This window comes from Oncorhynchus nerka, linkage group LG19 (genome assembly GCF_034236695.1).
Source record: "Oncorhynchus nerka isolate Pitt River linkage group LG19, Oner_Uvic_2.0, whole genome shotgun sequence".
In the NCBI taxonomy this organism is placed as follows: Eukaryota; Metazoa; Chordata; class Actinopteri; order Salmoniformes; family Salmonidae; genus Oncorhynchus; species Oncorhynchus nerka.
The window spans coordinates 28,463,105-28,489,763 of NC_088414.1; the positions used below are offsets into that span (position 1 = coordinate 28,463,105).

The following is a 26,659-nucleotide window of genomic DNA, read 5'->3' on the forward strand; positions in this document are numbered from 1 at the left end:
AAATGACTACTAAATTACTACTTTTCTGTTGTGTCAACCATCCCTCAAAATAAAATCATTCCATGTGTCCACCTTTTGTGCTTATAAACATTCACACATTATTTGTATTTTACTTTTTCGGATCCTCATTAGCTGCTGCCAAGCAGTCCACACAGGAATAAAACAATGACATCATAATAAAACAATACATCTTACTCTATTATTACACATTTTACGATATGTATTTTACAATACTACAATATAAAAACATTACAATATTACAATGTGTGTGTGTGTGTGTGTGTGTGTGTGTGTGTGTGTGTGTGTGTGTGTGTGTGTGTGTGTGTGTGTGTGTGTGCGTGTGTGTGTGTGTGTGTCTCTCTTCACAATCTGTGTTGTGCCGTGAGGATGTTTTATCCGTTTTTTAATCTGATTTTACTGCTAGCTTGAGTTACCTGATGTGGAAGAGAGTTCCATGTACTACTGTGCATTTCCCACACTGTTCTGGACTTGGGGACTGTGAGGAGATCACTGGTTGAATGTTTTCTGGGGTATGTATGGGTATCTGAGCTAGCTGTTAGCTGTCCCAGATTTGCTAGCTGTTTAAACATACAGTTAGTTTGGTGCTTTCAACACATAAATACCAGTCACAAAGATGCAGTCAATCTCTCTTCTACTTGAAGAGATTGACATGCATGTTCTTGATATTATCCCTCTGTGTACATTTAAGGGCCAGCCATGCTGCTCTCTTCTGGACCAACTGTAATTTGCCCATGTCCTTATTTGTAGCACTTGACCATATACTGTAACTGGGCAGTAGTCCAGGTGTGATAAAACTAGGGCCTGTAGGTCTTGAGGCCCATTATCAGCAACCATCACTCATGTGTTCCAATGGCACGTTGTGTTAGCTAATCCAAGTTAATCATTTTAAAAGGCTAATTGATCACTAGAAAACCCCTTTGCAATTATGTTAGCACAGCTGAAAACTGAAACGCATCATTCTATTCTTGTTCTGAGAAAGGAAGACTATTCCATGTGAGAAATTGCCAAGAAACTGAAGATCTCATACAACGCTGTGTACTACTCCCTTCACAGAACAGCACAAACTAGCTCTAACCAGAATAGAAAGAGGAATGGGAGGCCCGGGTGCACAACTGCTCAAGAGAACAAGTAAATTAGAGTGACAGATGCCTCACAAGTTCTCAACTGGCAGCTTCATTATATAGTACCCGCAAAACACCAGTCTCAGCCTCAACAGTGAAGAGGCGACTCCGGAATGCTGGCCTTCTACGCAGAGTTGCAAAGAAAAAGCTATTTCTCAGACTGGCCAATAAAAAGAAAAGATTAAGATGGGCACAAGAGCACAGACACTGGACAGAGGAACTTTTCCTAGAAGGCCAGCATCCTGGAGTCTCCTCTTCACTGTTGGCGTTGGTGTTTTGTTTTCTTGAGTAAGGCAGCTCCAAAATCCAGGGGGATATGGATACAGTAGCTAAGAAAGTAATACTAAGTGTAAGATGTTAGTAGCCCATGTGCTTCAACCTAATAATTTGGTCAATTTATCCCTCTTAATTTTGCCTAATGTTCTGACTTGGTGGTGCACATGTAGCATATAACCTGTTTTATAGAAATGTAATCATCAAATATTGTAAGAGCTTTCATTGTCTGCTTTATATGCCCCCTTTATTTATTTATCCTACAGTTCTGACTTGGTGTACAGGGAGAACACTGTAAGAATGGCCCATGTTCTGAATTCTGTCGCTGTACATTTCAAAAGTGCTAAAAAAATAGTTATATTGACTACGTCCGTCCTAGCTCACTCATTAATGTCTTAATTAATTGAAATTAAGGATTTCCTCTTATCTGCTTGTTGTTGCCTTGTGCCATAGTTTGTACATCTCAATTGTCATTAGAAACCACATTTGTTTAAGCAAGTCAGCCATGTCAACTATGTTTTTTTGAAAGACAGTAAATGAGACTGAATTAACTCTTTCGCTGACAGAAAGGCTCTGCTGATAGCCAGGTTTAGCAGTGGTAAGATGTTGAGACAGCTTTTTGTGGGCACCGTTTGTCACCGTTATAATGGAATTAATGTGTTGTGTTGTGTCGTGTCGTGGCTTTGCTGGCATGAATCCCACTTTAGTTTTTTTTGCCCCACCAAGATTTACATGCTAAAATTGCCACTGGGACAGATCTTTCCCCATCTTACCAACCATTGCATCAATATGTTTTGACCATGTCAGTTTACAATCCAGGGTTACACCAAGCAGTTCATTTTCCTCAACTTGCTCAATTGCAAAATTATTCAGCCCCTTTACTTTCAGTGCAGCAAACTCTCTCCAGAAGTTCAGTGAGGATCTCTGAATGATCCAATGTTGACCTAAATGACTAATGATGATAAATACAATCCACCTGTGTGTAATCAAGTCTCCGTATAAATGCACCTGCACTGTGATAGTCTCAGTGGTCCGTTAAAAGCGCAGAGAGCATCATGAAGAACAAGGAACACACCAGGCAGGTCCGAGATACTGTTGTGAAGAAGTTTAAAGCCGGATTTGGATACAAAAAGATTTCCCAAGCTTTAAACATCCCAAGGAGCACTGTGCAAGCGATAATATTGAAATGGAAGGAGTATCAGACCACTGCAAATCTACCAAGACCTGGCCGTCCCTCTAAACTTTCAGCTCATACAAGGAGAAGACTGATCAGAGATGCAGCCAAGAGGCCCATGATCACTCTGGATGAACTGCAGAGATCTACAGCTGAGGTGGGAGACTCTGTCCATAGGACAACAATCAGTCGTATATTGCACAAATCTGGCCTTTATGGAAGAGTGGCAAGAAGAAAGCCATTTCTTAAAGATATCCATAAAAAGTGTTGTTTAAAGTTTGCCACAAGCCACCTGGGAGACACACCAAGCATGTGGAAGAAGGTGCTCTGGTCAGATGAAACCAAAATTGAACTTTTTGGCAACAATGCAAAACGTTATGTTTGGCGTAAAGCAACACAGCTCATCACCCTGAACATACCATCCCCACTGTCAAACATGGTGGTGGCAGCATCATGGTTTGGGCCTGCTTTTCTTCAGCAGGGACAGGGAAGATGGTTAAGTTTTATGGGAAGATGGATGGAGCCAAATACAGGACCATTCTGGAAGAAAACCTGATGGAGTCTGCAAAAGACCTGAGACTGGGACGGAGATTTGTCTTCCAACAAGACAATGATCCAAAACATAAAGCAAAATCTACAATGGAATGGTTCAAAAATAAACATATCCAGGTGTTAGAATAGCCAAGTCAAAGTCCAGACCTGAATCCAATCGAGAATCTGTGGAAAGAACTGAAAACTGCTGTTCACAAATGCTCTCCATCCAACCTCACTTAGCTCGAGCTGTTTTGCAAGGAGGAATGGGAAAAAATTTCAGTCTCTCGATGTGCAAAACTGATAGAGACATACCCCAAGCGACTTACAGCTGTAATCGCAGCAAAAGGTGGCGCTACAAAGTATTAACTTAAGGGGGCTGAATAATTTTGCACGCCCAATTTTTCAGTTTTTGATTTGTTAAAAAAGTTTGAAATATCCAATAAATGTTGTTCCACTTCATGATTGTGTCCCACTTGTTGTTGATTCTTCACAAAAAAATACAGTTTTATATCTTTATGTTTGAAGCCTGAAATGTGGCAAAAGGTCGCAAAGTTCAAGGGGGCCGAATACTTTCGCAAGGCACTGTATATATACTAGCCACCCATTTTAAGACTGAAGCTCTCCGTTAAGATTGATTTTACTTGTTGTTGCAGCTGACATGCATAATCCTGAGTCATCAGGCTACACCTCCTTCAGTGCCAGATGTTTTGTCATTATTGATAGACAGCCATATTTGTTTTTATACAGGTATGGGGTAATAATCCAACATTGCAATTGATTTCCAGCGATCATCATTCATCATGTAGGCAAATGCTATATATAATCAATACACAACTTTCAAGGAATAGGAAATGTAATGCAAACATATAACTATAACTTTTCCATTGTATAAAAATACATAATCACATTCACTTGCTTGTTTGCCGTACTAGTCTGATGAGACCATACTTGCAACTACGGAAAGTCAGGAACTGGCCTGCAACAATGAAACGTGATAGACAATATTGATTGGCAAGTGGAATGATGTCCAATGAGTTTGCCAGGTTAAAGTGGGAGGCGGGGATCAGGTCGGCCCAGTGTTGTCCAATGAGGTTGCATGGGGTGAGACTAACATACACACCCAACATGCACACCACAGGAACACCATAGAGTTTTTTCATCTCTTTGGGCACACGCTACAGAGGCTTGAGAACAATGGCGTGATGGGGTTGTACACAATTGTGCAACATTTTCGGGGAGCCGTTTTGGCTCTTGATCTGTACTTTCAAAACTACTGGCTGAAATTATACGAAACTTCCAGAAAATCTCTTTAATGTGCTTGGGTTTCTCACAGAGTGTCTTTCTTTGTGCACTTTTTATTGGTCCCTCAGGGCCCACTGTATATATTTTGAAAGAAGATCGAAACAGAAGGTGACAAATGGTTCAAAGTTTGTTGTTTGTTTGCTTTCTTGCTATACAACATTTCCCCAATTATTTTGCAGCCTGAGACTTAGGCCCCAATCAGTGTTGAATCATTATTGGCTGGATTGAGGCTATAACTGCTACCATGAACTCTCTGACTCTCTCCTCCCCGTCAGGGTACCTCTGTGTTCACACCCGCTCTCATTTATGGCTAAATTTCCCTCATAAAAGCAGTGTCTTCTTTTTCGTTTAACTCTCCTCCCTGTTGGGTCAGAGAGCTACCATGGTGATTTTATAAAGGGAGAAAGGGAGGCCCTATGCAGTATAACCATCCCACTGAATATGGGATGTTGGATGTGGTAATGAAATGCAAACAAGTAGCCTCCTCGCTGCGTATGTTCTTTATCTTGAGATTGTAATGTTTTAATACTTTGCATTTCAGACAGCCAAGGGCACTTTAACAAGTCATGATATAGACTGTAAAAATGGGTAAGACCTCCTTTGACAACATACAGTGTCTATGAAATCTGTTGTTATGATATGTAAGCAAGCTATTGCAGCTGGCCTCCATGATAGTGCCTCCATCATGGATCAGCTGTGGAGTGGAAGCCTTCTATGTCCCGCAGACAGGATGGTGGTCCCTCGTGGAGCAAATGGATTCACAGCTGTGCAACGTCCTTGGGGAGGAGAGAGTTTGAGAGAGAAAGAGAGGTTTATTTCAAATTCAAATAGTATCAATAGCACTTAATGCTGAATTATTTGACACAGCATACATAAATACACAATACACATGAACACCATCAACACAATAAAATATACAACTTATGAGAGGGGGGAGGGGCGTAAAGAGAGAGAGTAAGAGAGGGGGGGGACAGAGAGAAAAGGGGAATCATTGAGACAGAGATAGGGCCAGGGAGATGAACAGAGGGACAAGAGAGAGAGGGGGGGGGCAGAAAGGGGGGAGTGCAGAGAGAGCAAGAAAGTGGGATTTAAAGTGGAAGAATGGGGGAAAAACATTCAAATGCTTAACTGCAGTTAAAGCAGAGGTATTTTTGACTGCTTTGCTGATCACTAATTTCTTATATGGCCACCCTCACTGCTTCTTGACACACTGCTCGCTTAACTAGCGACTGTTGCAGTGCGCATGAGCCCAGCCCGCCATAGGAGTCACTAGAGCGCGATGGGACAAGGACATCCTTGCCGGCCAAACCCTCCCCTAACCCGGACGACGCTGGGCCAATTGTGCGCAACCTAATGGGTCTCCCGGTCGCGGCCGGCTGCGGGACCGAACCCGGGTCTGTAGTGACGCCTCAGGGGATGCAATGCAGTGCCTTAGACCGCTGCCCCACTCTGGAGGCCCAGAGAAATTCACTTCAAATAATGGCAGTCTTCTGGGTGTGTGTTGTATTGTCTGTGTACTTGTAGTATGTCCAGTATCCCCCTCCTTCCCCATCCTCCTCATCCCCCATATCCCCCTCGGGAGCTGCACGGATGAACGAGTTCATTCTACTCGCTGGCTGTTCCCCATGCATGACTGATGTTCGGTTGGATATCCTTGACTGATTCCTGTTCTGCGGTGAGGAAGTGTGTCAGAGCACAGCCATCCCCCCAGCACCCCATAGATTTAAGCACCATCATGACCACCATAATCCTCAAGACTCTCCAGATACTGGGGGGGCTTGTCCACTTGGCAGCATCCCCTCCCTTGAGGCCCAGCTGTAGACACATACCCTGCTAAGATGGTGTGTCTATCCTCCTCTGCCCTCTGCATAGGGAATACTGTTTGGATACTGTAATGTGGTATAATCTATTTTTCACTATTTATTTCTCACTGGGGTCCTTGAGGAGTTTCATTCAAGGTGCTGGTGGAAATGAACCTCTTACAGTCTGTTAGAGCTCCAGTGTCTCATGTCAGTTTTTCTGTTACTGTTTTCACTCAGTTTGAAAAACAGACCGTTGGCTGTGCCTATTACAACCCTTTTCACCTGAAATCACACAGGATTAGCTCTTTCTCTGAGCACTCCTCTGACACGGAGCATAAAAACAACCGCAGTCTCAGTGGCCAATGAACCTCAGAAAACTAAAGATCAATAAATGGGCAAGAAGAGGAAGAGGGGAATGTCTGGCTATTTTCATGTTCTCTTTTCATATTTCCCCCTTTACATGAAAAACCGGAAGACGGAATATACTGTAGGCGCTGGTTAGTTGTGTGTTTGGACCAAGAGCAACATCTTCTGGTGAGATTTGATAGTGGTGAGCACTGTACACAGGAAAATGACCATTCTGATGAACAAATCTCCCAAAAAGAACACGAGAGAAAAATTTGCCAACACTTTATTTTAAGGGTATCTAATAAACCTTTAAAAAAGAATGTACAAATTCTGTGTTCACCATTTATTACTCATTACTCCCACATTTATAAACCATTTACTAATCATTAGTCAAGTCTTTTTGCAGTCCCTAATCTAAAGTGAGCCCTAGTTATACTTAATAAATACTTGATAAATGTTGCGAGTGACCAGTGTAATTTCTCACAATAAGATGGGTATGCCTTTGGTAGACAATCCATTAGTACCACAACCTGGAAAAAGAATAAGCAACAACACAGGATCTTTAATGAAATATACAATTTATAAATGCCTTGTAAATGGTTTATTAGGTACCCTTAAAATAAAGTGTTACCAAAAATTCCCACTTGCAAATCCTATCCATATGTTTTACATCATTCAACATGAAAAAACAAGCAAGTGATGTTTCTTGAAAAGCAAGCCTTGTTTTTTAAAATACCATCTGTTTGTTGGACATAATAACCGTTGTATGAGCTATGGCCAGCAATAAGAGCAAGACTTTTTCATCAAAACTGAAAAATGAGCTGTCATCAGTAGGGGTCATACTATTAGTTATAGCCAGCACACAGCTCTGCTTCAAATGACCCCTCACCATGCACTGGAACTTCTAATGTAATCAGAATGATGTAATCCACTGACCAATGCCCCCCCCCCTATTCTGACGTAATTCCTGTTCTAGAGCCGAAATGCTTGTTTAGGTTACATCTCTGAAGAATGACGCAAGCAATACATATTCACGAATTGGGGGTGGGAAGGAACATCAAGGTGATTTCCACGTAGAGTGGAGAAACATCATCAAATAGGGCACTGACAGCTGTCAGTGTCGCTAGCTAGCACGCTAACCTTATCTAGCTAGCTAATGTTATCTGTTGTTGCTGTTTTTTTTTAAACTACACTGTATTCAAAAGAGCTAGGCTATGGCTGGTTCTGCAGCTGGAGTTGTCATAAACATTTAGGGAAAACCAGTATCTTTAACTTTGCCATCTATTGATATCTCCAAAGTGTTAACATTTTCCATAAATTCCTCGAATCCGCAATAGAAATAGTAATAAGATGAAGCTCCGGTAATATGGATTACTATTGAAAGATTTAGAGACATGCGCTTTTCCATATTGTAATGGACAGCCTTTGTAGGTAGGCTGCTGGGAGTATTCCGCTGCGATACAGCGAAGCCAAATCAGACCCTGATTTGGGAAGTAAAATGATAGGCTACATACATGACTTTGCTCATGATGCAAATGATGTACCCAGGGTTGCGTAGGTTACTTTCTAAATGTAATTTTGTTACAGTTACTACTTACCTCTCCAAAATTGTAATCAGTGACAGTAATCTGATTACTTTCAGTTACTTTTAGATTACTTTCCCCTTAATTGGCATTAGAAGGAGACTAAAATAAATATTGCCAATTGAAAGACATCTAGGCTATTGCAGGATAAATAAATGTTAAAGTGTACATAGCTGGCCATTAATAGATGTTGCATTTTACTTTATGGGTTGGTTATATAGGCTTCTTCTAATCCATTGCATTCTACTTTAATACAGTAAATAATATGATTAGGTTATATCTTTACATTAAAAATCAGGTTTGTCAAATTTCCATTCATTCCAATGAATTGAATAACCCTTGATCTTCAAGAATAGCACTTGGAAATATAGATTAGCCAAATTGTTTAACCTGAGCATGACCCACAACTAAGGACTTATTATTGTTTATGATTATTTTGTTGTCATGGAGGACCAATTGAACTCATTGCTTCGAGTTAAAAAACAAATGCTGCTCTCATGGAATGGCATCCCTAGTCAAAAAATCCTATAGGATTAGTGATTTTTCCAATAGAATCCTATAGGATTCTTACAGTCCTATTGTCACGCCCTGACCTTAGAGATCCTTTTTATTCTCTATTTTGGTTAGGTCAGGGTGTGACTAGGGTGGGTAATCTACGTGTTCTATTTCTTTGTTGGCCGGGTATGGTTCCCAATCAGAGGCAGCTGTCTATCGTTGTCTCTGATTGGAGATCATACTTAGGCAGCCTGTTTTCCACCTTAGTTTGTGGGATCTTGATTTTGTTAGTTGCTGTATAGCCTGCAGAACTTTACATATATATATTTTTTTTTTCGGTGTTCATTTTCAATCAAAGTAAGATGTTTGCCTACCACGCTGCACCTGTCTAATTCATCTAACGAGCGTAGCACCTATAGGATTCTTGCAGTTCTATAGGATTTTGTGTCACCTCTATCAGAATCCTATTGAAATCCTATTGGAATCCTATTTTTTTTCTATTGGAAATAAAAAGTAATCATTGAATCCTATAGGATTCTTGCAGTTCTATAGGATTTTTGGTGCGAAAGTGCAAATCAATCCCAGAACAACAGCAAAGGACATTGTGAAGATGCTAGAGGAAACATAGTACAAAAGTATCTATATCCACATTAAAACAAGTCCCATAACGACATAACGTGAAAGGCCGCTCAGCAAGGAAGAAGCCACTGCTCCAAAACCGCCATAAAAAAGTCAGACTACAGTTTGCAACTGCACATGGGGACCAATATCGTACTTTTTGGAGAAATGTCCTCTGGTCTGATGAAACAAAAATATAACTGTTTGGCCATAATGACCATTGTTATGTTTGGAGGGAAAAGGGGGAGGCATGCAAGCCAAGGATCACCATCCCAACTGTGAAGCACGGGGGTGGCATGATCATGTTGTGGGGGTGCTTTGTTGCAGGAGTGACTGGTGCACTTCACAAAATAGATGGCATCATGAGGCTGGAAAATTATGTGGATTTATTGGAGCAACATCTCAAGACATCAGTCAGGAAGTTAAAGCTTGGTCGCAAATGGGTCTTCCAAATGGACAATGACCCAAAGTATATTTCCAAAGTTGTGGCAAAATGGCTTGAGGACTTAAGCCCTGACCTCAATCCTATTGAAAATGTCTTGGCAGAACTGAAAAAGTGTGTGCGAGCAAGGAGGCCTACAAACCTGACTCTGTTGCACCAGCTCTGTCAGGAGGAATGGGCCAGAATTCACACAATCCATTGTGGGAAGCTTGTGGAAGACTACCCAAAATATTTGACCCAAGTTAAATAATTTAAAGGCAATGCTACCAAATACTAATTGAGTGTATGTAAACTTCTGACCCACTGGGAATGTGATGAAAGAAATAAAAGCTGAAATAAATAATTCTCTCTAATATTATTCTGACATTTGACATTCTTAAAATAAAGTGGTGATCCTAACTGACCTAAGACAGTGAATTTTTACTAGGATTAAATGTAATTTATTCTGAAAAACAGAGTTTAAATGTATTTGGGTAAGGTGTATGTAAACTTCCGACTTCAACTGTACATTTGAAATGAGTAAAACAGTTAACAGTTAAGATAATTAAAGTGACCAGTGATTCCATGTCTATGTACATAGGGCAGCAGCCTCTATGGTGCAGGTTTGAGTAACCGGTTAGTATCCGGCTAATGACAGTGACTAAATTCAGGAAAGGGTACTTGGTGGAGGCCGGCTAGTGATGGGTAAAGGCCAACAGTTTGATGACCTTTAGATAGAAGCTCTTTTTCAGTCTCATGATACCAGCTTTGATGCACATTTACTGACCTCGCCATCTGGATGATAGCATTTACGTTTACATTTAAGTCATTTAGCAGGCGCTCTTATCCAGAGCGACTTACAAATTGGTGCATTCACCTTATGACATCCAGTGGAACAGTAGTGCATCTAAATCTTTTAAGGGGGGTGAGAGGGATTACTTTATCCTATCCTAGGTATTCCTTAAAGAGGTGGGGTTTCAGGTGTCTCCGGAAGGTGGTGATTGACTCCACTGTCCTGGCGTCGTGAGGGAGTTTGTTCCACCATTGGGGGGCCAGAGCAGCGAACAGTTTTGACTGGGCTGAGCGGGAACTGTACTTCCTCAGTGGTAGGGAGGCGAGCAGGCCAGAGGTGGATGAACGCAGTGCCCTTGTTTGGGTGTAGGGCCTGATCAGAGCCTGGAGGTACTGAGGTGCCGTTCCCCTCACAGCTCCGTAGGCAAGCACCATGGTCTTGTAGCGGATGCGAGCTTCAACTGGAAGCCAGTGGAGAGAGCGGAGGAGCGGGGTGACGTGAGAGAACTTGGGAAGGCTGAACACCAGACGGGCTGCAGCGTTCTGGATGAGTTGTAGGGGTTTAATGGCACAGGCAGGAGCCCAGCCAACAGCGAGTTGCAGTAATCCAGACGGGAGATGACAAGTGCCTGGATTAGGACCTGCGCCGCTTCCTGTGTGAGGCAGGGTCGTACTCTGCGGATGTTGTAGAGCATGAACCTACAGGAACGGGCCACCGCCTTGATGTTAGTTGAGAACGACAGGGTGTTGTCCAGGATCACGCCAAGGTTCTTAGCGCTCTGGGAGGAGGACACAATGGAGTTGTCAACCGTGATGGCGAGATCATGGAACGGGCAGTCCTTCCCGGGAGGAAGAGCAGCTCCGTCTTGCCGAGGTTCAGCTTGAGGTGGTGATCCGTCATCCACACTGATATGTCTGCCAGACATGCAGAGATGCGATTCGCCACCTGGTCATCAGAAGGGGGAAAGGAGAAGATTAATTGTGTGTCGTCTGCATAGCAATGATAGGAGAGACCATGTGAGGTTATGACAGAGCCAAGTGACTTGGTGTATAGCGAGAATAGGAGAGGGCCTAGAACAGAGCCCTGGGGACACCAGTGGTGAGAGCACGTGGTGTGGAGACGGATTCTCGCCACGCCACCTGGTAGGAGCGACCTGTCAGGTAGGACGCAATCCAAGCGTGGGCCGCGCCGGAGATGCCCAACTCGGAGAGGGTGGAGAGGAGGAGGATCTGATGGTTCACAGTATCGAAGGCAGCCGATAGGTCTAGAAGGATGAGAGCAGAGGAGAGAGCGTTAGCTTTAGCAGTGCGGAGCGCCTCCGTGATACAGAGAAGAGCAGTCTCAGTTGAATGACTAGTCTTGAAACCTGACTGATATGGATCAAGAAGGTCATTCTGAGAGAGATAGCGGGAGAGCTGGCCAAGGACGGCACGTTCAAGAGTTTTGGAGAGAAAAGAAAGAAGGGATACTGGTCTGTAGTTGTTGACATCGGAGGGATCGAGTGTAGGTTTTTTCAGAAGGGGTGCAACTCTCGCTCTCTTGAAGACGGAAGGGACTTAGCCAGCGGTCAGGGATGAGTTGATGAGCGAGGTGAGGTAAGGGAGAAGGTCTCCGGAAATGGTCTGGAGAAGAGGAGGGGATAGGGTCAAGCGGGCAGGTTGTTGGGCGGCCGGCCGTCACAAGACGCGAGATTTCATCTGGAGAGAGAGGGAGAAAGAGGTCAGAGCACAGGGTAGGGCAGTGTGAGCAGAACCAGCGGTGTCGTTTGACTTAGCAAACAAGGATCGGATGTCGTCGACCTTCTTTTCAAAATGGTTGACGAAGTCATCTGCAGAGAGGAGGGGGGGGATTCAGGAGGGAGGAGAAGGTGGCAAAGAGCTTCCTAGGGTTAGAGGCAGATGCTTGGAATTTAGAGTGGTAGAAAGTGGCTTTAGCAGCAGAGAGAGAAGAGGAAAATGTAGAGAGGAGGGAGTGAAAGGATGCCAGGTCCGCAGGGAGGCGGGTTTTCCTCCATTTCCGCTCCGCTGCCCGGAGCCCTGTTCTGTGAGCTCGCAATGAGTCGTCGAGCCACGGAGCGGGAGGGGAGGACCGAGCCGGCCTGGAGGATAGGGGACATAGAGAGTCAAAGGATGCAGAAAGGGAGGAGAGGAGGGTTGAGGAGGCAGAATCAGGAGATAGGTTGGAGAAGGTTTGAGCAGAGGGAAGAGATGATAGGATGGAAGAGGAGAGAGTAGCGGGGGAGAGAGAGCGAAGGTTGGGACGGCGCGATACCATCCAGTAGGGGCAGTGTGGGAAGTGTTGGATGAGAGCGAGAGGGAAAAGGATACAAGGTAGTGGTCGGAGACTTGGAGGGGAGTTGCAATGAGGTTAGTGGAAGAACAGCATCTAGTAAAGATGAGGTTGAGCGTATTTCCTGCCTTGTGAGTAGGGGGGAAGGTGAGAGGGTGAGGTCAAAAGAGGAGAGGAGTGGAAAGAAGGAGGCAGAGAGGAATGAGTCAAAGGTAGACGTGGGGAGGTTAAAGTCGCCCAGAACTGTGAGAGGTGAGCCGTCCTCAGGAAAGGAGCTTATCAAGGCATCAAGCTCATTGATGAACTCTCCGAGGAACCTGGAGGGCGATAAATGATAAGGATGTTAAGCTTGAAAGGGCTGGTAACTGTGACAGCATGGAATTCAAAGGAGGCGATAGACAGATGGGTAAGGGAGAAAGAGAGAATGACCACTTGGGAGAGATGAGGATCCCGGTGCCACCACCCCGCTGACCAGAAGCTCTCGGGGTGTGCGAGAACACGTGGGCAGACGAAGAGAGAGCAGTAGGAGTAGCAGTGTTGTCTGTGGTGATCCATGTTTCCGTCAGTGCCAAGAAGTCGAGGGACTGGAGGGGGCATAGGCTGAGATGAACTCTGCCTTGTTGGCCGCAGATCGGCAGTTCCAGAGGCTACCGGAGACCTGGAACTCCACGTGGGTCGTGCGCTGGGACCACCAGATTAGGGTGGCCGCGGCCACGCGGTGTGGAGCGTTTGTATGGTCTGTGCAGAGAGGAGAGAACAGGGATAGACAGACACATAGTTGACAGGCTACACAAGAGGCTACGCTAATGCAAAGGAGATTGGAATGACAAGTGGACTACACGTCTCGAGTGTTCAGAAAGTTAAGCTTACGTAGCAAGAATCTTATTGACTAAAATGATTAAAATGATACAGTACTGCTGAAGTAGGCTAGCTGGCAGAGGCTGCGTTGTTGACTATGTAGGCTAGCTGGCAGTGGCTGCGTTGTTGACACTACACTAATCAAGTCGTTCCGTTGAGTGTAATAGTTTCTACTGTGCTGCTATTCGGGGCTAGCTGGCTAGCTAGCAGTGTTGATTACGTTACGTTGCGTTAAAAGAACGACAATAGCTGGCTAGCTAACCTAGGAAATCGCTCTAGACTACACAATTATCTTTGATACAAAGACGGCTATGTAGCTAGCTATGTAGCTAGCTACGATCAAACAAATCAAGCCGTTGTACTGTAATGAAATGAAATGAAAAATATGATACTACCTGTGGAGCGAAGCGAAATGCGACCGGGTTGTTGAGTGCCCGTCTGGTGTTCAACCTTCCCAAGTTCTCTCACGTCACCCCGCTCCTCCGCTCTCTCCACTGGCTTCCAGTTGAAGCTCGCATCCGCTACAAGACCATGGTGCTTGCCTACGGAGCTGTGAGGGGAACGGCACCTCAGTACCTCCAGGCTCTGATCAGGCCCTACACCCAAACAAGGGCACTGCGTTCATCCACCTCTGGCCTGCTCGCCTCCCTACCACTGAGGAAGTACAGTTCCCGCGCAGCCCAGTCAAAACTGTTCGCTGCTCTGGCCCCCCAATGGTGGAACAAACTCCCTCACGACGCCAGGACAGCGGAGTCAATCACCACCTTCCGGAGACACCTGAAACCCCACCTCTTTCAGGAATACCTAGGATAGGATAAAGTAATCCTTCTCACCCCCTCCCCCCTTAAAAGATTTAGATGCACTATTGTAAAGTGGCTGTTCCACTGGATGTCTTAAGGTGAACGCACCAATTTGTAAGTCGCTCTGGATAAGAGCGTCTGCTAAATGACTTAAATGTAAATGTAAATGAGTGCGGAAGTTCTGTTCGGTAGACGTTGGCTAGCTGTTGGCTAGCTAGCAGTGTCTCCTACGTTAAGGACGACAAATAGCTGGCTAGCTAACCTCGGTAAATTAAGATAATCACTCTAAAACTACACACTCTAAACTACACAATTATCTTGGATACGAAGACAGCAGAGACAACTATGTAGCTAGCTAACACTACACTAATCAAGTCGTTCAGTTGAGTGTAATAGTTGTGCTGCTAATCGGTAGACGGTGGACGTTAGCTAGCTGGCTAGCTGCAGGGCAGATAGCAGTGTAGACTGCGTTAGGGCGACGAAATACGATAATTACGCAATTATCTATGATACAAAGACGGCTATGTAGCTAGCTAAGAAGAAATTGCTAAGATTAGACAAATCAAACCGTTGTACTATAATGAAATGTAATGAAATGTAATACTACCTGCGGACCGAGTGCAGTGTGAACAGGCTTGGGCTCAGGTGGTTGATGTCATTGTTGGTGATTTTTTGGCCTTCCAGTGACATCAGGTGCTGTAGCTGTCCTGGAGGGCAAGCAGTGTGCCCCCAGTGATGCGGTTGTGGGCGGTAAAGTTGCCGTACCAGGCAGTGATACAGCCCGACAGGATGCTCTCAATGGTGCATCTGTAAAAGTTTGTGAGGGTCTTACACGCCAAGCCAAATTTCTTCAGGGTCCTGAGGTTGAAGAGGCACTGTTGCGCCTTCTTCACCACACTGTCTGTGTGGGTGGACCATTTCAGGTTGTCAGTGATATGTACGCCGAGAAACTTGAAGCTTTTCACATTCTCCACTGTGACCCTGTCGGGGGCTGAGCACACACCCTTGTGGTGCCCCTGTGATGAGGATCAGCATAGTGGAGATGTTGTTTACTACCTTCACCACTTGGGGACGGCCTATTCAGAAGTCCACAACCCAGTTGCACAGGGCAGGGTTCAGACCCAGGTCCCCAAGCTTAATGATGAGCTTGGAGGGTACTATGGTATTGAAAACTGAGCTGTAGTCAATGTACATCATTCTGACATAGGTATTCCTCTTATCCAGGTGGGATAGGGCAGTATGCAGTGTGATGGCCATTGCATGGCGTGGATCTATTGGTGCGGTATGCAAATTGAAGTGGGTCTAGGGTGTCAGGTAAGGTGGAGGTGATATGATCCTTAACTAGCCTCTCAAATCTCTTCATGATGACAGAAGTGAGTGCCAAGGGGCAATAGTCATTTAGTTCAGTTACCTTTGCTTTCTTGGGTACAGGAACAAGGGTGTACATCTTGAAGTAAGTGGGGACAGCAGACTAGGACAGGGAAAGATTGAATATGTCCATAAACACTCTAGTCAGCTGGTCTGCACATGCTCTGAGGACGCGGCTAGGGATGCCGTCTGGGTCGGCAGCCTTGCAAGGGTTAACACGCTTAAATATCTTACTCACTTTGGCCACAGAGATAGAGAGCCCACAGTCCTTGGGAGCGGCCCCCGTCGGTGGCACTGTGTTATTCTCAAAGCGGGTGAAGAAAGGGTTTAGCTTGTCTGGCAGCAAGATGTCGGTGTCCGCAACGTTGCTGGTCTTCATCCTTTGTAATCCGTGATTGTCTGGAGTCCCTGCCTCAGACTTCTCGTGTCTGAGCCGTTGAATTGCGACTCCACTTTGTCTCTGTACTGACGTTTTGCCTGTTTGGTTGCCTTACGGAGGGAATAACTGCACTGTTTTGTATTCAATCGTATTCCCAATCACCTTGCCATAGTTAAATGCGGTGGTTCGCGGTATCAGTTTTTTGCGAATGCTGCCATCTATCCAAGGTTTTTGGTTTGGTTAGGTTTTAATAGTCATAATGGGAATATCCCCTTCCTGATGAACTCAGTCACAGTGTATACGTCAATGTTATTCTCAGAGTTATAGTAACCCAGAACATATCCCAGTCCGCGTGATCAAAACAATATTGAAGGATGGATTCCGATTGGTCAGACCAAAGTTGAATAGACCTTAGCAAGCGTACTTTCTGTTTGAGTTTCTGCCTATTGGAATAGACGAGCAGAATGGAGTTGTGATCTGATTTTCTGAAGGGAGGACAAAGCTTGAAGAAGTTTTTAAATAATTATGTGCAAATATTGTATAATCCAGGTGTGCAAAGCTCTTAAAGACTTACCCAGAAAAACACAGCTGTAATTGCTGCCAAAAGTGATTCTAATTCTAAGTGATTCTATTCTGTATTGACTCCGGGGTGTGAATACTTATGTAAATTAGATATGTATGTATTAATTTTCAATACATTACCAAACATTTCAAAAAATATGTTTTCACTTTGTCATTATGGGGTATTGTGTGTAGATGAGTGAGAGAAATAAATATATTTAATCCATTTTGAATTCAGACACAACAAAATGTTGAATAAGGTCAAGGGGTATGAATACTTTCTGAAGGTACTGTGTATCCTACTTTGACTAAAATGTTAATTTATTGACTTAAATCGTTGTGCAACATTATGGGTAAGCTTTGGGCATCGTCTTTAAGTTATAAAAAATAAATCAAACATGTGCTGTTGTGGTACTTTAAAGATATGTTGTTTACAGAGGAGGCTGGTGGGAGGAGCTATAGGAGGATGGGCTCATTGTAATGGCTGGAATGGAAGTAATGAAAAGGTATCAAACACATCAAAGATATGAAAAGCATTTATTCCGTTCCAGCCATTACAATGAGCCCATCCTCCTGTAGGTTCTCCCACCAGCCTCCTCTGCTTGTTTATCAATCAATATTAAATTACGCTCACATCCTGACATTCTTAGTTGGCAACCTCAATCACCTGCACCATTTGTCAATAATAGTTGTATGTATGCCTGTTGTCATACATGCTGTATTCCACAGATCACTAATAACTTGCTTGGATAATACATTAAAACTGCTGTATGATGGTGTTTTCCCTTAGTTCCCTACAATGGCACCTTTCCTCCAGGGTGGTCTTGACCTGCAAGTCTGTTACAACTGTAGCACCCCCGGGGGTAGCAGGTTTGTCATGGCATAAACCAGAGTCAAGGCCCTCTATCCTGCTGAACAAGCTGCAGCGCTAGCACATAGCTGAGAGGTCCCAACTTTTTATCGAGGTAGTGTCGGGGGTCACTAATGTGGAATCCCTTCTTGGGTCCTTTTCTCAAGGATTCCCAGTCCCACACCGTCTACACAGAGCTAAAAGCTCCACAAGACTCTCTCAAATATTAAATCAAATCACAGGTCACATGTCACCAATCACTCACAGCCTCTAAGTGATGAGCTTAGCAACTCTGTTCTTTTCCATTTTGATGAATATACTCCCCTGCGTATTTATTTGGACAGTAAAGCTTTTAATTTGGTGACGGTACAGAATGTCACCTTTTATTTGAGGGTATTTTCATACATATCTGTTTTACTGTTTAGAAATGAAAGCACTTCATGTATCTAGCCCCCCCCCCCCCCCCCATCTGAAGGTGTCACAAGTATTTGGACAAATTCACTTACAGTATTAAATTAGGTCAAATGTTTTGTATTTGGTCCCATATTTCTAGCACGCAATCAGTACATTAAAGCTTGTGACTACAAACGTGTTGTATGAATTTGTTTGTTTTGGTTGTGTTTTGGATTATGCTGTGCCCAATGCAAATGAATGGTACATAATTTATTGTATTTTGGAGTCACTTTTATTGTAAATAAAATATAATATGTTTTTGAACACTTCTACATTCGTTCTACATGGGGTGGAGATACATTTTTGCAGTTTTAAAGCACATTCCCTGCTATTCATGACTTACACCATGGAGGTCAGGGCCCTTGGGCATGTGCCTTGCGTGCCCGGTCGGTATTCGGCCATGATAACTACAAGTTTGCTGGCTAGACTAACTACCAATCTAAAAATTGTTAGCTCACATGGCTAATTGAGTGACTGTCAGTGACTGACATAACAAGAGAAAAACTGCTGGTCCACAGACAAATGTCAAAATTGCACGTGATGTACTCCACTATTCTTACTTTTAGTAGTAAATTGAACTACTGCTTATGTCGCTTATGCCTAGGACCGGCCCTAATGTGACAACAGGAGGTGGGAGCTGCATGGAGAAGGCTGGTCTGTCCTCATTACCAGTTTAATACAGCAGAATGGAAAGCCATTCTCCCCTGGCCGCCAGTAGCTTCTGGGGATGGCAAGATCCACCCGTCTGTAAAACTTGTCTCCGCCACACTGCAGGACACAGAGAGAGCTACATAAATTCTATCCTTGCTTGGCTGTGTGGCTGCAGGCTGCTGCTCCGCATCAGAGCACCTCAGTCTGTGCTGACTGGGTTACACTGAAAACAGGCCCTTCTCCAGGAAGTCCCACCCAGCCAAGGGGGTGAGGCGACCGTGGGTGAAATTACTGCAGATGCAGCCCCTTGGTTATTATTAATGAGAGGACAGGAAGAGATGTCAGGAGAGAGTGAAGGCACGTTGGTACATGAAAACCCATTCATGCACCTCAGCACAACAGAGCCACATTAATCCTCCTAGTCATATACGGTATCTTATCCTGCAAGGTACACCATTTCAAGCCTCATTGACAAGAGACCATTTTTCACAAGAGACTATAACATTTTCTGGGAAAACGTGTTGTATGAATTTGTTTGTTTTGGTTGTGTTTTGGATTATGCTGTGCCCAATGCAAATGAATGGTACATAATTTATTGTATTTTGGAGTCACTTTTATTGTAAATAAAATATAATATGTTTTTGAACACTTCTACATTCGTTCTACATGGGGTGGAGATACATTTTTGCAGTTTTAAAGCACATTCCCTGCTATTCATGACTTACACCATGGAGGTCAGGGCCCTTGGGCATGTGCCTTGCGTGCCCGGTCGGTATTCGGCCATGATAACTACAAGTTTGCTGGCTAGACTAACTACCAATCTAAAAATTGTTAGCTCACATGGCTAATTGAGTGACTGTCAGTGACTGACATAACAAGAGAAAAACTGCTGGTCCACAGACAAATGTCAAAATTGCACGTGATGTACTCCACTATTCTTACTTTTAGTAGTAAATTGAACTACTGCTTATGTCGCTTATGCCTAGGACCGGCCCTAATGTGACAACAGGAGGTGGGAGCTGCATGGAGAAGGCTGGTCTGTCCTCATTACCAGTTTAATACAGCAGAATGGAAAGCCATTCTCCCCTGGCCGCCAGTAGCTTCTGGGGATGGCAAGATCCACCCGTCTGTAAAACTTGTCTCCGCCACACTGCAGGACACAGAGAGAGCTACATAAATTCTATCCTTGCTTGGCTGTGTGGCTGCAGGCTGCTGCTCCGCATCAGAGCACCTCAGTCTGTGCTGACTGGGTTACACTGAAAACAGGCCCTTCTCCAGGAAGTCCCACCCAGCCAAGGGGGTGAGGCGACCGTGGGTGAAATTACTGCAGATGCAGCCCCTTGGTTATTATTAATGAGAGGACAGGAAGAGATGTCAGGAGAGAGTGAAGGCACGTTGGTACATGAAAACCCATTCATGCACCTCAGCACAACAGAGCCACATTAATCCTCCTAGTCATATACGGTATCTTATCCTGCAAGGTACACCATTTCAAGCCTCATTGACAAGAGACCATTTTTCACAAGAGACTATAACATTTTCTGGGAAAACGTAGTATCATCGCAACTGCCTATATCTGAATGGTGTCCTAATTTTTACTGGACAGACCGACTGTTGACACGAGAGAGTAGAGGACAGAAAGCATTTAACCCGTTTTAACTCCTTTTTTACCTCACTCCCCTACCAATCTATCTTCCTCACTTGAGAGACCTTTAAATCAAGATGAGGAGCCCAATGGAGTGCATCTGAGCCAATCTCCTGCCTTGTGACAGGGTATCTATGGATGTGTGAGGGGGGCGGACCTTCTCGCAGGCCCTCCTCTCAGATTGATGGTTCCCGCTCCCATAGTTTAAATCTCTACAATCGCCATAGTTCTTGTCATGAGTCGACACATAAAGACTGGCTGTCAGGGTGGCCAAGTCTACAAGCAGGTGAAAGACCCTTACAGATTACAGCATTGGGACACATCAGAAGAGAGTTAATGGTTACACCTACATTTATCGCAGTAACATACTTTAAATTGTGGGGAAATGGTATACTGTCTATGCAAAGGTCCTCTGTAATCACTGTACACTGAGTTTTTCCCACATTAAACAATTTCATAATTAAGTTACTGCTGTCCATAAATACCAGCAAATGTGTAACTCTGCTATCATTTCATGCTTATGTAGCCATAATAAACAGGCTTATGGAGGGTTACCAAGTAAAACTGCTCTTGGAATCAGAGAGAATGTGAATGTGTGCATGTGTTGATGTGAGAACTAACATGCGTACACGTGGTTGCTAGAGCGTGTGTGAATGGAGTTGGATTGCACATAAACGGAGAGACTTAAAGGTCCAATGCAGTCGTTTTTATCTGAATATCAAATCATTTCTGGTTAACAATTTAATTGCGTTAATGTGATTGTTTTCAATAAAAATTGTCAAAAAAGTACAACAAAAAACTTCTCAGCAAAAAGCTGAGAAAAAATAATTTTGCTAGGACTGCCTGGGAGTGCTCTGAGTGGGGAGGTGAAAAGTAACTTTTATTGCCCCAGGTTTGGAAATCTCTTTCTTATTGGTCTATTAACTACTTTACCACCTGGTGATGTCATCCCACCAAAAAAGGCAGACATTTCAGGGGGCCTTTTCAAACAGCAATTACACAAAGGGTCATTACTGTATTTGTAACTGTATTTGTCACATGCGCCGATTAACTTACAAGCCCTTAACCAACAATGCAGTTTTAAGAAAATATCTCTTACTTTTTGGGGGAAAGAAAAACAAATAATATAAGACCAGCAGAAATAACAATAGTGGGGCTATATACAGGGGGTACCGGTACAGAGTCAATGTGTCAATGTGCCGTGGCACCGGTGTCGAGGTAACTGTGGTAATTATGTACATGCAGGTAGGGTTATGCTATTATGGCTACAGTGGCTATTGCATAGATAATAACAGAGAGTAGCAGCAGCGTATGGGGGGGTGCAAATAGTCATTTGATTAGCTGTTCAGGTGTCTTATGGCTTTGGGGGTAGAAGCAGCTTAGAAGCCTCTTGGACCTAGACTTGGCACTCTGGTACCACTTGCCGTGCGGTAGCAGAGAGAACAGTCTATGACTAGGGTGGCTGGAGTATTTGACCATTTTTAGGGCCTTCCTCTGGCACAGACTGGTCCTGGTTGGCAGGAAGCTTGGCCCCAGTGATGTACTGGGCCATATGCACCACCCTCTGTAGTGACTTGCAGTCAGAGGCCGAGCAGTTGCCATACCAGGCAGTGATGTAACCAGTCAGGATGCTCTTGATGGTGCAGCTCCTCGATGGTGCAGCTCCGCCTCTGGATGAGCGTTTTCCTCTTTGCTTATGGCGGAACACAGCTCATTTAGTATGGTTTAGTAAGGATTTAGTACTCATTTAGTAAGGATCTGAGGACCCATGCTAAATCATTTCAGTCTTTGTCATGCCCTCTTCACGACTGTCTTGGTGTGCTTGGACCATGTTAATTTATTGGTGGTGTGGGCGCCAAGGAACTTGAAGCTCTCAACCTATTCCACTACAGCGCTGTCAATGAAAATGGGGGCGTGCTCGGTCCTCCTTTTCCTGTAGTCCACAATCATCTCCTTTGTTTTGATCACGTTGAGGGAGAGGTGGTTGTCCTGGCACCACACGGTCAGGTCTCTGACCTCCTCCCTATAGGCTGCCTCACTGTTGTCGGTGATCAGGCCTACCACTGTTGTGTCATCTGCAAACTTAATGATGATGTTGGAGTTGTGCCAGGCCGTGCAGTCATGAGTGAACTGGGAGTACAGGAGGGGACTGAGCACGCACCCCTGAGGGCCCCCCGTATTGAGGATCAGCGTGGCGGATGTGTTGTTACCTACCCTTACCAACTGGGGACGGCCCGTCAGGAAGTCTAGGATCCAGTTGCAGAGGGAGGTGTTTAGTCCCAGGGTCCTTAGCTTAGTGATGAGCTTTGAGGGCACTATGGTGTTGAACGCTGAGCTGTAGTCAATGAATAGCATTCTCACATAGGTGTTCCTTTTGTCCAGGTGGGAAAGGACAGTGTGAAGTGCAATAGAGATTGCATCATCTGTGGATCTGTTGGTGCGGTGTACAAATTGGAGTGTGTCTAGGGTTTCTGGGATAATAGTGTTGATGTGAGCCATGACTAGTCTTTCAAAGCATTTCATGGCTACAGACGTGAGTGCTACGGGTCGGTAGTCATTTAGGCTGGTTACCTTAGTGTTCTTGGGCACAGAGACTATGGTGGTCTGCTTGAAACATGTTGGTTTTACAAACTCAGATAGGGAGAGGTTGAAAATGTCAGTGAAGACACTTGCCAGTTGGTCAGCGCATGCTTGGAGTACACGTCCTGGTAATCCGTCTGGCCCAGCAGCCTTGTGAATGTTGACGTGTTTAAAGGTCTAACTCTCATCGGCTGCCGAGAGCGTGATCACACAGTCATCTGGAACAGATAATGCTCTCATGCATGTTTCAGTGTTACTTGCCTCGAAGCGTGCATAGAACATACGGTATTCGCTTGTATTTAGCTTGTCTGGTATGCTTGTGTCACTGGACAGCTCTTGGCTGCGCTTCCCTTTGTAGCCTGTAGTAGTTTGCAAGCCCTGCCACATACGACGAGCGTCGAAGCCGGTGTAGTACAATCCGAACTTAGTCCTGTATTGACACTTTACCTGTTTGATGGTTTGTCGGAGAACATAGCGGGATTTCTCTTTGAAAGCGGCAGCTCTACCCTTTAGCTCAGTGCGAATGTTGCCTGTAATCCATGGCTTCTGGTTGGGGTATGCACATACAGTCACTGTGGGGACGACATCCTCAATGCACTTATTAATGAAGCTAGTGACTGATGTGAAGTACTACTCCTCAATGCCATCGGAAGAATCCCGGGAACATTTTCCAGTCTGTGCTAGCAAAACAGTCCTGTAGTTTAGCATCTGCTTCATCTGACCACTTTTTTATAGACCGAGGGAGAGCTTTGTACGCGTCTCTGTGTGTGGAGTAAACGTGGTCTAGAATTATTTTCCCTCTGGTTGCACATTTAACATGCTGATAGAAATTCAGTAAAACGGATTTATGTTTCTCTGCATTAAAGTCACCGACAACTAGGAACGCTGCCTCTGGATGAGCGTGTTCCTCTTTGCTTATGGCGGAACACAGCTCATTTAGTATGGTTTTAGTGCCAACCTTGCTCTATGGTGGTATGTAGACAGCTATGAAAAATACAGATGAAAACTCTCTAGGAAGATAGTGTGGTCTACAGCTTATCATGAGATACTCAACCTCAGGCGAGCAAAACTTTGAGACTTCCCTAGATATCGTGCACCAGCTGTTGTTTACATAAATCCATAGGCCCCCGCCCCGTGTCTTCCAGAGGGTGCTGCTCTGTCTGCCGATAGAGTGCATAACCTGCCAGCTGTATGTTCTTGATGTCGTCTTTCAGCCACGACTCAGTGAAACATAAGATATTACAGTTTTGAATGTCCCATTGGTAGGATATAAGTGCTATCAGTTCATTCCATTTATTTTCCAGCGATTGATCGTTAGCTAGCAGAACGGAGTGCAAGAGCAGATTAGCCTCTCGTCATCTGATCCCTGCAAGGCACCCTGATCTTCTGCCTCGAAATCTCAGTTTCCTTCTCCAGCGAATCACTGGGATCAGGGCCTGGTCGGGTGTCTGCAGTAAATCCCTCACGTCCGACTAATTAAAGAACTCCTCGTCCAATTTGAGGTGAATAATCCTAGTTCTGATGTCCAGAAGCTTTTTTTGGTCATAAGAGATGGTAGCAGCAACATTATGAACAAAACAAGTTACAAACAACACAGAAAAACTAACAAAATAGCAGCCCTACCCCCCGGGGCCATCATATTTCAACCTCTTAGTGTGAAAATATATATAAAACACAGGAAAATTGATTTTTTTGACTGCACCACACAGCTAAATAACAGCTAGCAAACCAAATAGCAGGAATCAGCAGAGAAATGGAGGGAAAGTGTGGAGAAACTACAGAAAAGGGTTCCACAGCCACCAAAGGGACTCTAGGGAGCAGTGAGGGGAAAAAAGGTACCATCTGATCTGGGTCCCCAGCCACTGCCTCTAACTTCTCCCTCTGATTGCAGACTGGGTCTGGAACAGCCTTCAGAACAGATATCAGACACAAATATGAACAGTTTGTACTTTCATTTGAATGTGGGCAAAAGCCAGTTTGGGACAGTTTTGGGAGATACGTATGCGGGGAGGGGGGGGGGGTCCAACTGTACTTGTTCTATTTCTGTTCTATTCCTCTCCTTTCTGGCATAATTGTTGCAATTGGGAATTCCTGTTGGAAGCCATGTACAACATGTTATTTTTAGAGTATTTCTTATTTCTCTGTAAGACACAATCTATAAATATCATACTGGTATTGAGGGAATCCAGGGGGAATGTTTCACCAGTAAAACCTTAACATGAAACATTTAAGAATGGGTGTAGATACTGTATGTCATAGGAGTATATGGATTTTGGCAATTATGTCTCTGTGTACTAACAGATACCAATAGACTTCCAGTCATTGAGCTAGTTAGCATTGGCCCCCAAAATAACATTGAATTTCCTTCATACTGGACAAAGAGACATAACCATGGTATCCACGAGTGCATCTGACTCTGGGAAAGTTGATAAAGGGCCTCATTGCCAAAATCCCGAAGTATCCCTCTAATGTCAAAGAGGTTCAGTGGTTTGTCTGATTGGACAGGTGTTATTAATAATTCCAATGATACATGGAGGGTGGCAGAGAGGCTTGGCTGGGAACGATGGAGTGTGGAAGTGGAGCATCATGCTGCAGCAGCTCATAGAGCCCAGGTCTCTTTCTGTCTCATCCCTACTGCCTCCTGAGGAGCAGACGGAGGGAACTAGGGACAGGCCGTTCCGCTATATTGACTTTAATTTGTTGAAAGTGCCTGATACAGCAAAACATATTTTATTTACTTGCTTGGTAAAGCCCCATCCATCAAATAAACCACTGAACCTGAGAATAGCCTGCCAGACGCTACTCAAATCTCTCCCGTCCCATTTTTTTCTTCCATGAGTCACCTTTTTGTCTCTTTTGTCTTCAAGGAGAGGCTTTTGGACAACAGGAAAGAGAGTATGACAAGCAGCTCTAATTCCTCATTTTACATGCAGACATCATTGGTGATATAACATTCTCTCTGTTATTAGACTATAACCATTAGGATATAAATATACACTGCTCAAAAGAAATAAAGGGAACACTTAAACAACACAATGTAACTCCAAGTCAATCACACTTCTGTGAAATCAAACTGTCCACTTAGGAAGCAACACTGATTGACAATAAATTGCACATGCTGTTGTGCAAATGGAATAGACAACAGGTGGAAATTATAGGCAATTAGCAAGACACCCCCAATAAAGGAGTGGTTCTGCAGGTGGTGACCACAGACCACTTCTCAGTTCCTATGCTTCCTGGCTGATGTTTTGGTCACTTTTGAATGCTAGCGGTGCTTTCACTCTAGTGGTAGCATGAGACGGAGTCTACAACCCACACAAGTGGCTCAGGTAGTGCAGCTCATCCAGGATGGGACATCAATGCGAGCTGTGGCAAGAAGGTTTGCTGTGTCTGTCAGCGTAGTGTCCAGAGCATGGAGGCACTACCAGGAGACAGGCCAGTACATCAGGAGACGTGGAGGAGGCCGTAGGAGGGCATCAACCCAGCAGCAGGACCGCTACCTCCGCCTTTGTGCAAGGAGGAGCAGGAGGAGCACTGCCAGAGCCCTGCAAAATGACCTCCAGCAGGCCACAAATGTGCATGTGTCTGCTCAAATGGTCAGAAACAGACTCCATGAGGGTGGTATGAGGGCCCGACGTCCACAGGTAGGGGTTGTGCTTACAGCCCAACACCGTGCAGGACGTTTGGCATTTGCCAGAGAACACCAAGATTGGCAAATTCGCCACTGGCGCCCTGTGCTC

The 26,659-nt window shown here is 44.5% G+C and overlaps 1 protein-coding gene across 1 annotated transcript in view; it reads right to left on the bottom strand.

The window, feature by feature from the left end:
- Positions 1-4,918: 4,918 nt before the first annotated feature.
- Positions 4,919-26,659, bottom strand: part of LOC115101302 (lys-63-specific deubiquitinase BRCC36) — a 44,107-nt gene continuing 22,366 nt past the window's right edge. The window contains exon 8 of the mRNA XM_065004832.1: positions 4,919-5,201. The gene's annotated coding sequence lies outside the window, so the exon portion shown is untranslated. The remainder of the gene's footprint in view (positions 5,202-26,659) is intronic.